The sequence below is a fragment of the Macaca fascicularis genome, chromosome 15, assembly GCF_037993035.2.
Source record: "Macaca fascicularis isolate 582-1 chromosome 15, T2T-MFA8v1.1".
NCBI classification, from domain to species: Eukaryota; Metazoa; Chordata; class Mammalia; order Primates; family Cercopithecidae; genus Macaca; species Macaca fascicularis.
Window position 1 is genome coordinate 36,750,448 of NC_088389.1, and position 8,684 is coordinate 36,759,131.

At 44.4% G+C, this 8,684-nt stretch overlaps 1 pseudogene; it reads left to right on the plus strand.

Annotated features, from left to right (window-relative positions):
* The first annotated feature begins 1,199 nt into the window (after window positions 1–1,199).
* LOC102115554 (V-type proton ATPase subunit B, brain isoform pseudogene) lies at window positions 1,200–2,653 on the plus strand (annotated as a pseudogene).
* Window positions 2,654–8,684: the final 6,031 nt, after the last annotated feature.

Sequence of the window (8,684 nt, forward strand, 5' to 3'; positions counted from 1 at the left end):
GGAGAAATGACATCTTTATTCTCCCAAGTCTTTCTACCCTTTGTCTTTTACGCCTCCAAGGAGAATCTGATGTTTTCTCTAAAGGCCCTTTGCACTTCTTTCCGAGTTTATTCTTTTACCAGCTGCCTTTGTAGCTAAGTTGAATAACATCTTTGGTTCTTTTATGCTTTCTTTCTCATTGATCTGTATGGCATTATTTTTATTTCCAGTTAGTAACTTGATACTTGGTTGAACTTTCTTGTTTCCAAGAGCTTTTCAGTTGATTCCCTTCAGTTTTCAGGATAGAATTATACCATCTGCAAATATTTTAAAAAGCCAAACAAAACCTGCTCTCCTGATTTCACCAAGAGTGCTCTTTTTACCACATGACACTGCATTTCCCCACAACTCTGCATTTTCCAGATGACTAAATGGCTCCTTTAAGTGCCATAACATTTAGAAACACAACTGCCTGAGCTGGAAGTCTTTCTTAAACAAAGTACAACGTGTAGCAAACACCTGCGGTTTCACCTGTACAACACATGCCTCCCCAATCTTTAGCAGCCACCCCTCACTTTCCTTTGGAGAACTGCCTCTCCTCTACCCCATGAGGCCCTAGCAAGACTGTCCGTCATTTTATCCCACTCACATGCCCCAAACAGGTCCTGGTTCCACCACAGGCTAACCCAACCGACTCTTCCAAGAATTTGTGTCTTGAGAAAAAGGATACTTGGCCAGAAGGATATTGATGCAGACTCATCTGGAAGGCAGGCCCTACGGAGATGTCCAGGACTTTTTGCCTCTCCCAAGGCCTGATTGTTGAAGTTCTCTTTTGATTCCAGGAGCCACCCAATACACTTCCAGTACATTCTCCTTCTTTGCTTAGGGTTGCTTCTGTTACAGAGCATACAGATATCAGCACCCAAGAGCTGACTGCAGACAACAGACCTTGTTATGAGTTGAATTGTTATAAGTTGAATCCCCAACCCCCACGCAAAAAAAGTCTTGAAGTCCTGACCTCTAGGATGTCTGATTGCAACCTTAATTGGAAATAGGGTCTTTACAGATATAATCAAGTTAAAATGGGATAATCAGGCTGGGCCCTAATAGTAATATAATGTGACTGATGTCATTTAAAAAGGGGAGTTTGGACACAGAAACAGACAAATACAGAGGAAAGACAATGTGGAGACACACAGGGAAAATGCTATGTCAAGAAGATGGCACTGCAGGTGATGCGTGGGGTTATGAATGGGCCACACCCAAACTACCCATGCCCGCTGATGGTGGGAGCTCAGGAGCAGGTGCTGGCAGTTAGTCGGAACTACCTCTCCCAGCCTTGCCGTACATACATCACGGCATCAAGAGTCCATGGTCCACTTGTGATCTTAGATCATGTTAAGTTTCCCATAGACACTGAGATTGTCCACTGGACATTACTAGATGGCACAAAGAGACACGGGCAAGTTCTAGAAGTTGGTGGCTCCAAGGCAGTTGTTCAGGTATTTCGAAGGACTGGGGATATTCCCCTAATATCAGTGTCTGAGGATATGCTTGGTTGGGTATTCATTGAATCGGGAAAACCCATTGACAGAGGTCCTCTTGTACTGGCTGAAGATTTCTTTGATATCATGGGATGGCCAATCAATCCTCAATGTCAAATCTACCCAGAGGAGATAATTCGGACCAGCATTTCAACCATAGTTAGTGTGAACAGTATTGCCGGAGCAGAAAATTTTTATCTTCTCTGCTGCTGGGTTACTACACAAAGATTGCAGCTCAAATCTGCCGCCAGACTGGTTTGCTAAATAAATCCAAAGATGTAGACTACACTGAGGAAAATTTTCCAATTGTATTTGCTGCTAGAGATGTAAACATGGAAACTGCCTGGTTCTTCAAATCTGGTGTTGAAGAAAATGGCTCAATGGACAACATCTGCCTATTTTTGAACTTGGCTAATGACCCAACTATTGGATTATCATCCCTCACTGGTTCTAACCACAGCCGAATTTCTGGCGTATCAATGTGAGAAACACGTATTGGTTATCCTAACAGATATGAGTTCATCTACTGAAGCACTTCAAGAGGTTTCTACAAGCCAGAGAAGAGGTTCCTGGTTGACCGGGCTTCCCAGGTTACACTGATACAGACTTAGCCACTATATATGAACATGCAGGTCGAGGAGAAGGTAGAAATGGCTCGATTACTCAAATTCCTACTCTTACCATGCCTACCAATGATATCATTCGCTCATCTCTGACCTGACTGGGACAGATCTATGTGGATAGACAGCTACACAACAGAGAGATTTACCCACCTATCAAGGTGCTGCCTGAACTATCACTGTTCATGAAGTCTGCTACTGGAGAAGGAATGACCAGGAAGGATCATGCAGATGTATGTAAACAGCTGTATGCAAACTATTGGGAAGGATGTACAAGCCATGATTGCTGTAGTTGGAGAAGAAGCCCTTAGCTCAGATGGTCTTCTTGACTTGGAATTTCCACAGAAGTTTGAGAGGAACTTTATTTTTCAGGGTCCTCATGAAAATCACACTGTCTATGAGACTTTGGATACTGGTTGGCAACTGCTCTGAATCTTCCCCAAAGATATGCTGGAGAGAACCCCTCAGAGCACCTGTGTTGGTCAGGGCTCTCCAGAGGGACAGAATTAATAGGATAGATATCTATATAAAGGGGAATTTCTTAAGGAGTATCGATTCACTCGCTCACAAGATATAGTCCCACAATAAACCATCCGCAAGCTGAGGAGCAAGGAAACTAATCCAAGCCCCAAAACCTCAAAAGTAAGGAAGCTGACAGTGCAGCCTTTAGTCTGTGGTCGAAGGACCAAGAGGCCCAAAGATGAAGAATTGGAGTCTGATGTTCAAGGCCAGGAAGCATCCAGAATGGGAGAAAGATGCAGGCTGGAAGACTAAGCTAGTCTAGTCCTTCTACGTTCCTCTGCCTGCTTTCATCCCAGCCACGTTGGCAGCTGATTAGATGGTGCCCACTCAAATTGAGGGTGGGTCTCCCCTCCCAGTCCAACTCAAATGTTAGTATCCTTTGGCAACACCCTCACAGACACACCCAGGAACAATACTTTGCATCCTTCAATCCAATCAAGTTGACACTAAGTATTAACCATCACAGCACCTAAGCAAATTTTACCCTTGAGACTTTGCAAAGCATTGGCTGCTGTTTCGTCACTGCTTAATATACTTGTGAAATACTGGTTCTGTTTTCTTTATTCCTTTAGCACTCCCCTAGCCTCACCTTTGTGTTGGAGTTTACTATGTTAACGTATAATTAAAAACAAAGAATAGGTAACATATTGTTCCAGTGTTGAATACTTTAAACTGCTAACGGACTTTATTCCCTATTCAGAAAACCTGGGTCTTCAGTGCTTTGCTTAAAGTAGCTGCAGGGATGAGGTGATGTTTTCTTATTGATGTTTGCATTGTACACAGTGGTATAGTTAGTTATCTAATAATGTCCTCATTATCTGGGTCTCTTAGACCTTACCTCTCAATCTCCTCGAGAGTAGCAGCCTCTGCGCTATAATGCTTTGGTCTCTAAATTAGGGGCAAGATCAGGTCTAAAAGATGACTCTTTTCAAAACAGCCAAGATGCTCTTTCTTGAGCATTTTCTTTTGGGTTGTTGATGTGCCTGTGGGTCTGTGCTGCTGCTCTAATCAAATGGTTTCTTTGGTTGGTTGGTTGGTTGTGTTTGTTTGTTTGTTTGTTTGTTTTTGAGACAGAGTCTTGCTCTGTTGCCCAGGCTGGATTGCAGTGGTGTGAGCACAGCTCACTGCAGCCTCGAACTCCCGGGCTCAAGCAATCCTCCTACCTCAGTCTCCCAAGTAGGTGGGACTACAGGCATGTGCTACCGCATGCAGCTAATTTTTAAAAAACTTTTTGTGGAGACAGGGTCTCACTATGTTGCGTAAGCTGGTCTTGAACCCCTGGGCTCAAGTGATCCTCCCTCCTCGGCCTCCCAAAGTTTTGAGATCATAGGCATGAGCCATTACCCCCAGCCTAGCAGATGATTTTGACTGTCTACTTGCTCTTTCTTATACAATAAACAGATGAGTAAAAGGAATTTCCTTTTCCTCTTTATTGCATATGCATTGAGATTCCTGTGTCTTACAGCTCTCCCTCTCTGAGCAACACACAGAATCCTACAACTTTTGCACAGCCAGGATTTATCTGGTAGCAGCGAAAAGCCTTGTCTTGTCTTTGGTGACCTTTACTGAGTTTCCATGCAGAGGAATCACATGACTAAAATCATTAATAGAGTGGTTGCTTGGGGTACAACAAGAGAAGAAAGAAAAACCTATAGCCATTCTACATTCTGACATGTGAATAGTGGTTTAAGTTTCTAAAGTGTTTGCCAGATGCTGAAGGCAAGGTGAGAAGCAAAGGTTCTTATGTTTGTGGATATTTTAAATTCTGTTAGGAAGCAGCCTTTGGAAAATCACTGATTTGTTTCTGCTTTCTGACCTACTTCTGCCTTTTCAGGGTAATCTTGTGGCACAGGTGGTGGCATTTAGAAGTTTTGGAGTTTTATTCCTGCTCCTTCCTGATGCAAGCCCTGAGCTGTCTTCTATGCAGTTGTGCCTTATTAACTGTTTGGTCTCTCTGTGTATTCTTTGTCACTTGGGTGTGATAGCAACTTCCCTACTCCATGCATTCTACCTTTCAAATTGTGTAAATTTCTTCTCTTTTTTTTCTCTGAGGGTGTACGGTACAGGGGAAGTCAATATAATTATATTTTAATGTAGAAAATGTGGTATTTGGATATAAAATGAAAATATATGTTGGCCAGGCATGGTGGCTCATGCCTGTAATCCAGGCACTTTGGGAGGCTGAGGTGGGCAGATCACAAGGTCAGGAGTTTGAGACCAGCCTGCCAACATGGTGAAGCCCCGTCTCTAATAAAATACAAAAATTAGCTGACTGTGGTAGCATGCGCCTGTAGTCCCAGCTACTTGGGAGGCTGAGGCAGGAGAATTGCTTGAACCCAGGAGGTGGAGGCTGCAGTAAGCTGAGATCGTACCACTGCACTCCAGCCTAGGCAACAGAGCAAGACTCTGTCTTGGTGGAGGGGGGAAAACACATGTTAAATAATGGAAAAAGAAAAAAAAAGAGAGAGAATTAGAGTGGGGCAGCCACAAACCAAGAAACAACTGTGGCTACCAGGAGCTAGGAGTGAGGTCTGGAGAACAGTTCCTTCCACTGCCTCTTCAGAGGGAATGTGGCCCTGTGGACACTTTGATTTTAGATTTCAGGCATCCAGAGTGTGAGACAATACATTTTCTGTTGTTTTAAGCCACCCAGTTCATGATACTTTGTTATGGCAGTCCTAGAAAACTCATTCAGACCCTCAAGGAAATAAGAGCTATTTGGAATGTGCGGCTGAGACTGCTAGGTGTTCACCAAAAGGCTTTCCATTCTGCTTTTTGCCTAAGTAGAATGGGAGCCAGGCACATGGCTGTCCCCCTAGACTGTCTTTGCCAGCCTTGCTTGTGTTTAGGGTGGCCAGGTGCCTGAATTCTCACTAGGGGAATGAAGTGGGAGTGACGTGCAATTTCTGGGCCTGGGTTCTAAGATAACCAGCAAGCCTCCTCCACTGTCTTCTCCTTTCCCACCGGCTAGAACCCAGCTACACCTATGCAGAAGAGAGCACTGCCCTGGGGAAGAATGAGTGACAAAGAACCAAAGCTGCCTTGCTGCCCTGGGCCACTCACCTCAAGAGGAAATAGGCTACTCTGGTTTGCCTTTTTGTTATAGGACCTTAACTTTTTCTCCAACTGATCCATGATTCTTGAGCTGGACAGGGAGTAAGGCACTGAAAATCCTAATTATTTTCCAGAATAGGAATGACCAGCCCTTGGAAGACAGTGGCTAAGCACATAATCTCTTTGGGTCATTTGGGACTTTGGACAAGCTGAAGCTAAAATTCTCAGCCACCTAAAAGGGAGATGAAAGATGTGGAAACCAGTAGGGTGGCTGCTTCTGAAAGCATCAGGTATCTTAATTTAGGATAATGACAAGCTCATGTCTTGAGATGTTTGCCACAAGGCACAAAGTGATATTCAGGACTTTTCTCTGGCCAGATGGAAATTGTTCACTGGGGCCATGGGTGTGAGACTACTAAGGCCAAACTCAGATTCGGGGAGTTGCTGAATTTCAGTGCCAGTCAATGGCATGATTTTGCCAGGTTTCCTTTAGGAAAGGATGGTGATATCTGGGGCTTGCAAGAGGACTTGGAGAATGCCTACCCACTAACCATCTTGGTCTGCAGCCTTTCCTCTGTGCCTCCCTCTCATGGAGAAGGAAGGAAGCTAACAGTCTTCCTTCTGCCTCACACCTCCCTGTTTCTCAGCTGGGAACTAACTCCATCTGGAGCAGACAAATTGTTCTCATGGCAATGTCCTACATTTATTTATTTAACTATTTAATTAATCTTTTTAGAGACGGGGTCTCACACTGTTGCCCAGGCTGGTGTATGGTGGTGCAATCACAGCTCACTGCAGCCTTTAACTCCTGGGCTTAAGCGATCTTCCAGCCTTGGCCTCCCAAAGTGCTCGGATTACAGATGTGAGACACCATGCCCGATCCTACATTTATTTTTTATTTGGATTTGCTTTCCCTGCCCTTCATGCCTCCACCAGCACCACAGCTTGAGGGCTTACAGAAGCTTTTACCCAGTCATGGTATGTCACACGATGCTCCCTCTTATCAAGGAATTCACTTTATGGCAAAAGTGGCAGGGCTTACGGCCTGTGGGATTCACTCTTCACCTAACAGATCCCACCATGATCCAGGAGCGGCTGGCTCCTATTGCACAGTAGAATGGCCTTATGGAGGTTCACAGTGCCCACAGGGAGATAACTGCTAGCTCCCGTCCGGAAGGGATCGGTGCTGTGAGTCAGCATCCCATATGTGATGCCATTTCCTGTGTCTCTCTATTACTTTTCAAGATGTAGCAGTGAGGCAGGCACTGCTAAGTGTCTCCCAATAGCCTTGCTTACTAGAAGTAGTAGAATTTAGAGCTGGATGCACGGCCACCCAAAATCAAGATACCATTTTCCAGTCTCCTTAGCAGCTAGGCACGGCCATGAGATACATATTAACCAATGGGATACAAGAAGCGACATGTGGTGGCTTTAAATAACCTTCTACAGGAGAAAGCACCCTTTGTGTTTGCATCCCTTCCTCCGCGCTACTGCCTGAAGTGTCATGTTGACCTAGGAGGCTGAGGTCATGCATTGCATTAAAAAAAGATAAGAACCAGGGTCCCTGACATCTTGAGCACTATTCCAGCCTGGATCACTTACCCAGACTTTTGTGAGAGAAAGAAACTTTCGACTTGTTCAAGGCATTATTGTCTGGGGTTTTCTGTTGCTCAATGAAGGCAAACTGAATCCCAATCAAAACAATTGCTTCAGGAACAAAGGGGTGGAATTGCTCAAGGTGACACCTAATATCTGCTCTCCAAATGTTAGACTTCCTGTCCTGAGACTCTAGGCTCTGCTAGCTATAGGTTGTAGGGTCTCTTTTGGTTAACTGTTGCTGTATAATAAACCACTCCAAACTTTGTGACTTAAAACAGTAAAATATTTTTATCTCTCATGGTTCTGCGGGTTGACTGGGCTCAGCTCAGTGGTTCTTGCTTGGAGTCTCTTATGAGGTTGCAACCAGTTGCTAGGTGGGGTTGGAACCATCTGAAGGTTTAACTGGACTGGACGTCAAAGATGCCATCTTTGTTTGACCTCCCATGCCTCAGTGGTCCTATTCTGTGTATCTAGCAAAATAGCCTGGATTTTTTTTTTTTTTTTTTTTTTTTGAGACAGTCTCGCTTTGTCACCCAGGCTGGAGTGCAGTGGCACAATCTCAGCTCACTGCAACCTCCGCCTCCTGGGTTCAAGTGATTCTCCTGCCTCAGATTCCCAAGTAGCTGGATTTACAGGCACCTGCCACCACACCTGGCTAATTTTTATATTTTTAGTAGACACGGGTTTTCACCTTGTAGGCCAGGCTGGTCTTGAACTCCTGACCTCAGGTGATCCGCCCACTTCAGCCTCCCAAAGTGCTGGGATTACAGGCGTGAACTACTGCACCTGGCCTGCTTTTATATTTTTAAGATTAAATTTTGTTCCCATCTTTCCCTTCTCTTTCTCTCTCTCTGTCTCTCTTTCTCGACTCCCCATCTTTAAAACAATAGAAGCCTGCCTGCCACATCACCACGAATGTTCATACTGTAGGACTCTGTGATTACTCTGTTGAAAACTTGCAGCACTTTCTCTTCCCTCTTCCCAGCTCTCAGTTGAATTGGCTGGAGTTCTGATACCCACTGATGTTACTGTTTTTTGTTTCTTTTTCTTCTTCTTCTTCTTCTTCTTCAAAATCATGTCTAAAGTGAATTACAGCTTCAAAGGGCCGTTCTGATCAGTTTCTTCAGTTGAGGCAGTTGGTTCTGGGCTGGCTCGATCTCCGCTACCTTCACCCAGTTCTTGTTTGAAGTGTAGGAGTCCTTGGTAGATAATATTAACCTAAGGCTTTCACGAGGTATCAAAGATAGAAAAGAAGAAAATCCTTTACAAGGATAGAAAAGAAGAAAAAAGAAATTCAAAGTCATCTGCTTTCCTCCCAGTGACATTTTCCACAGAAGGAATGCCATTTGCTGATGATAATACTCTC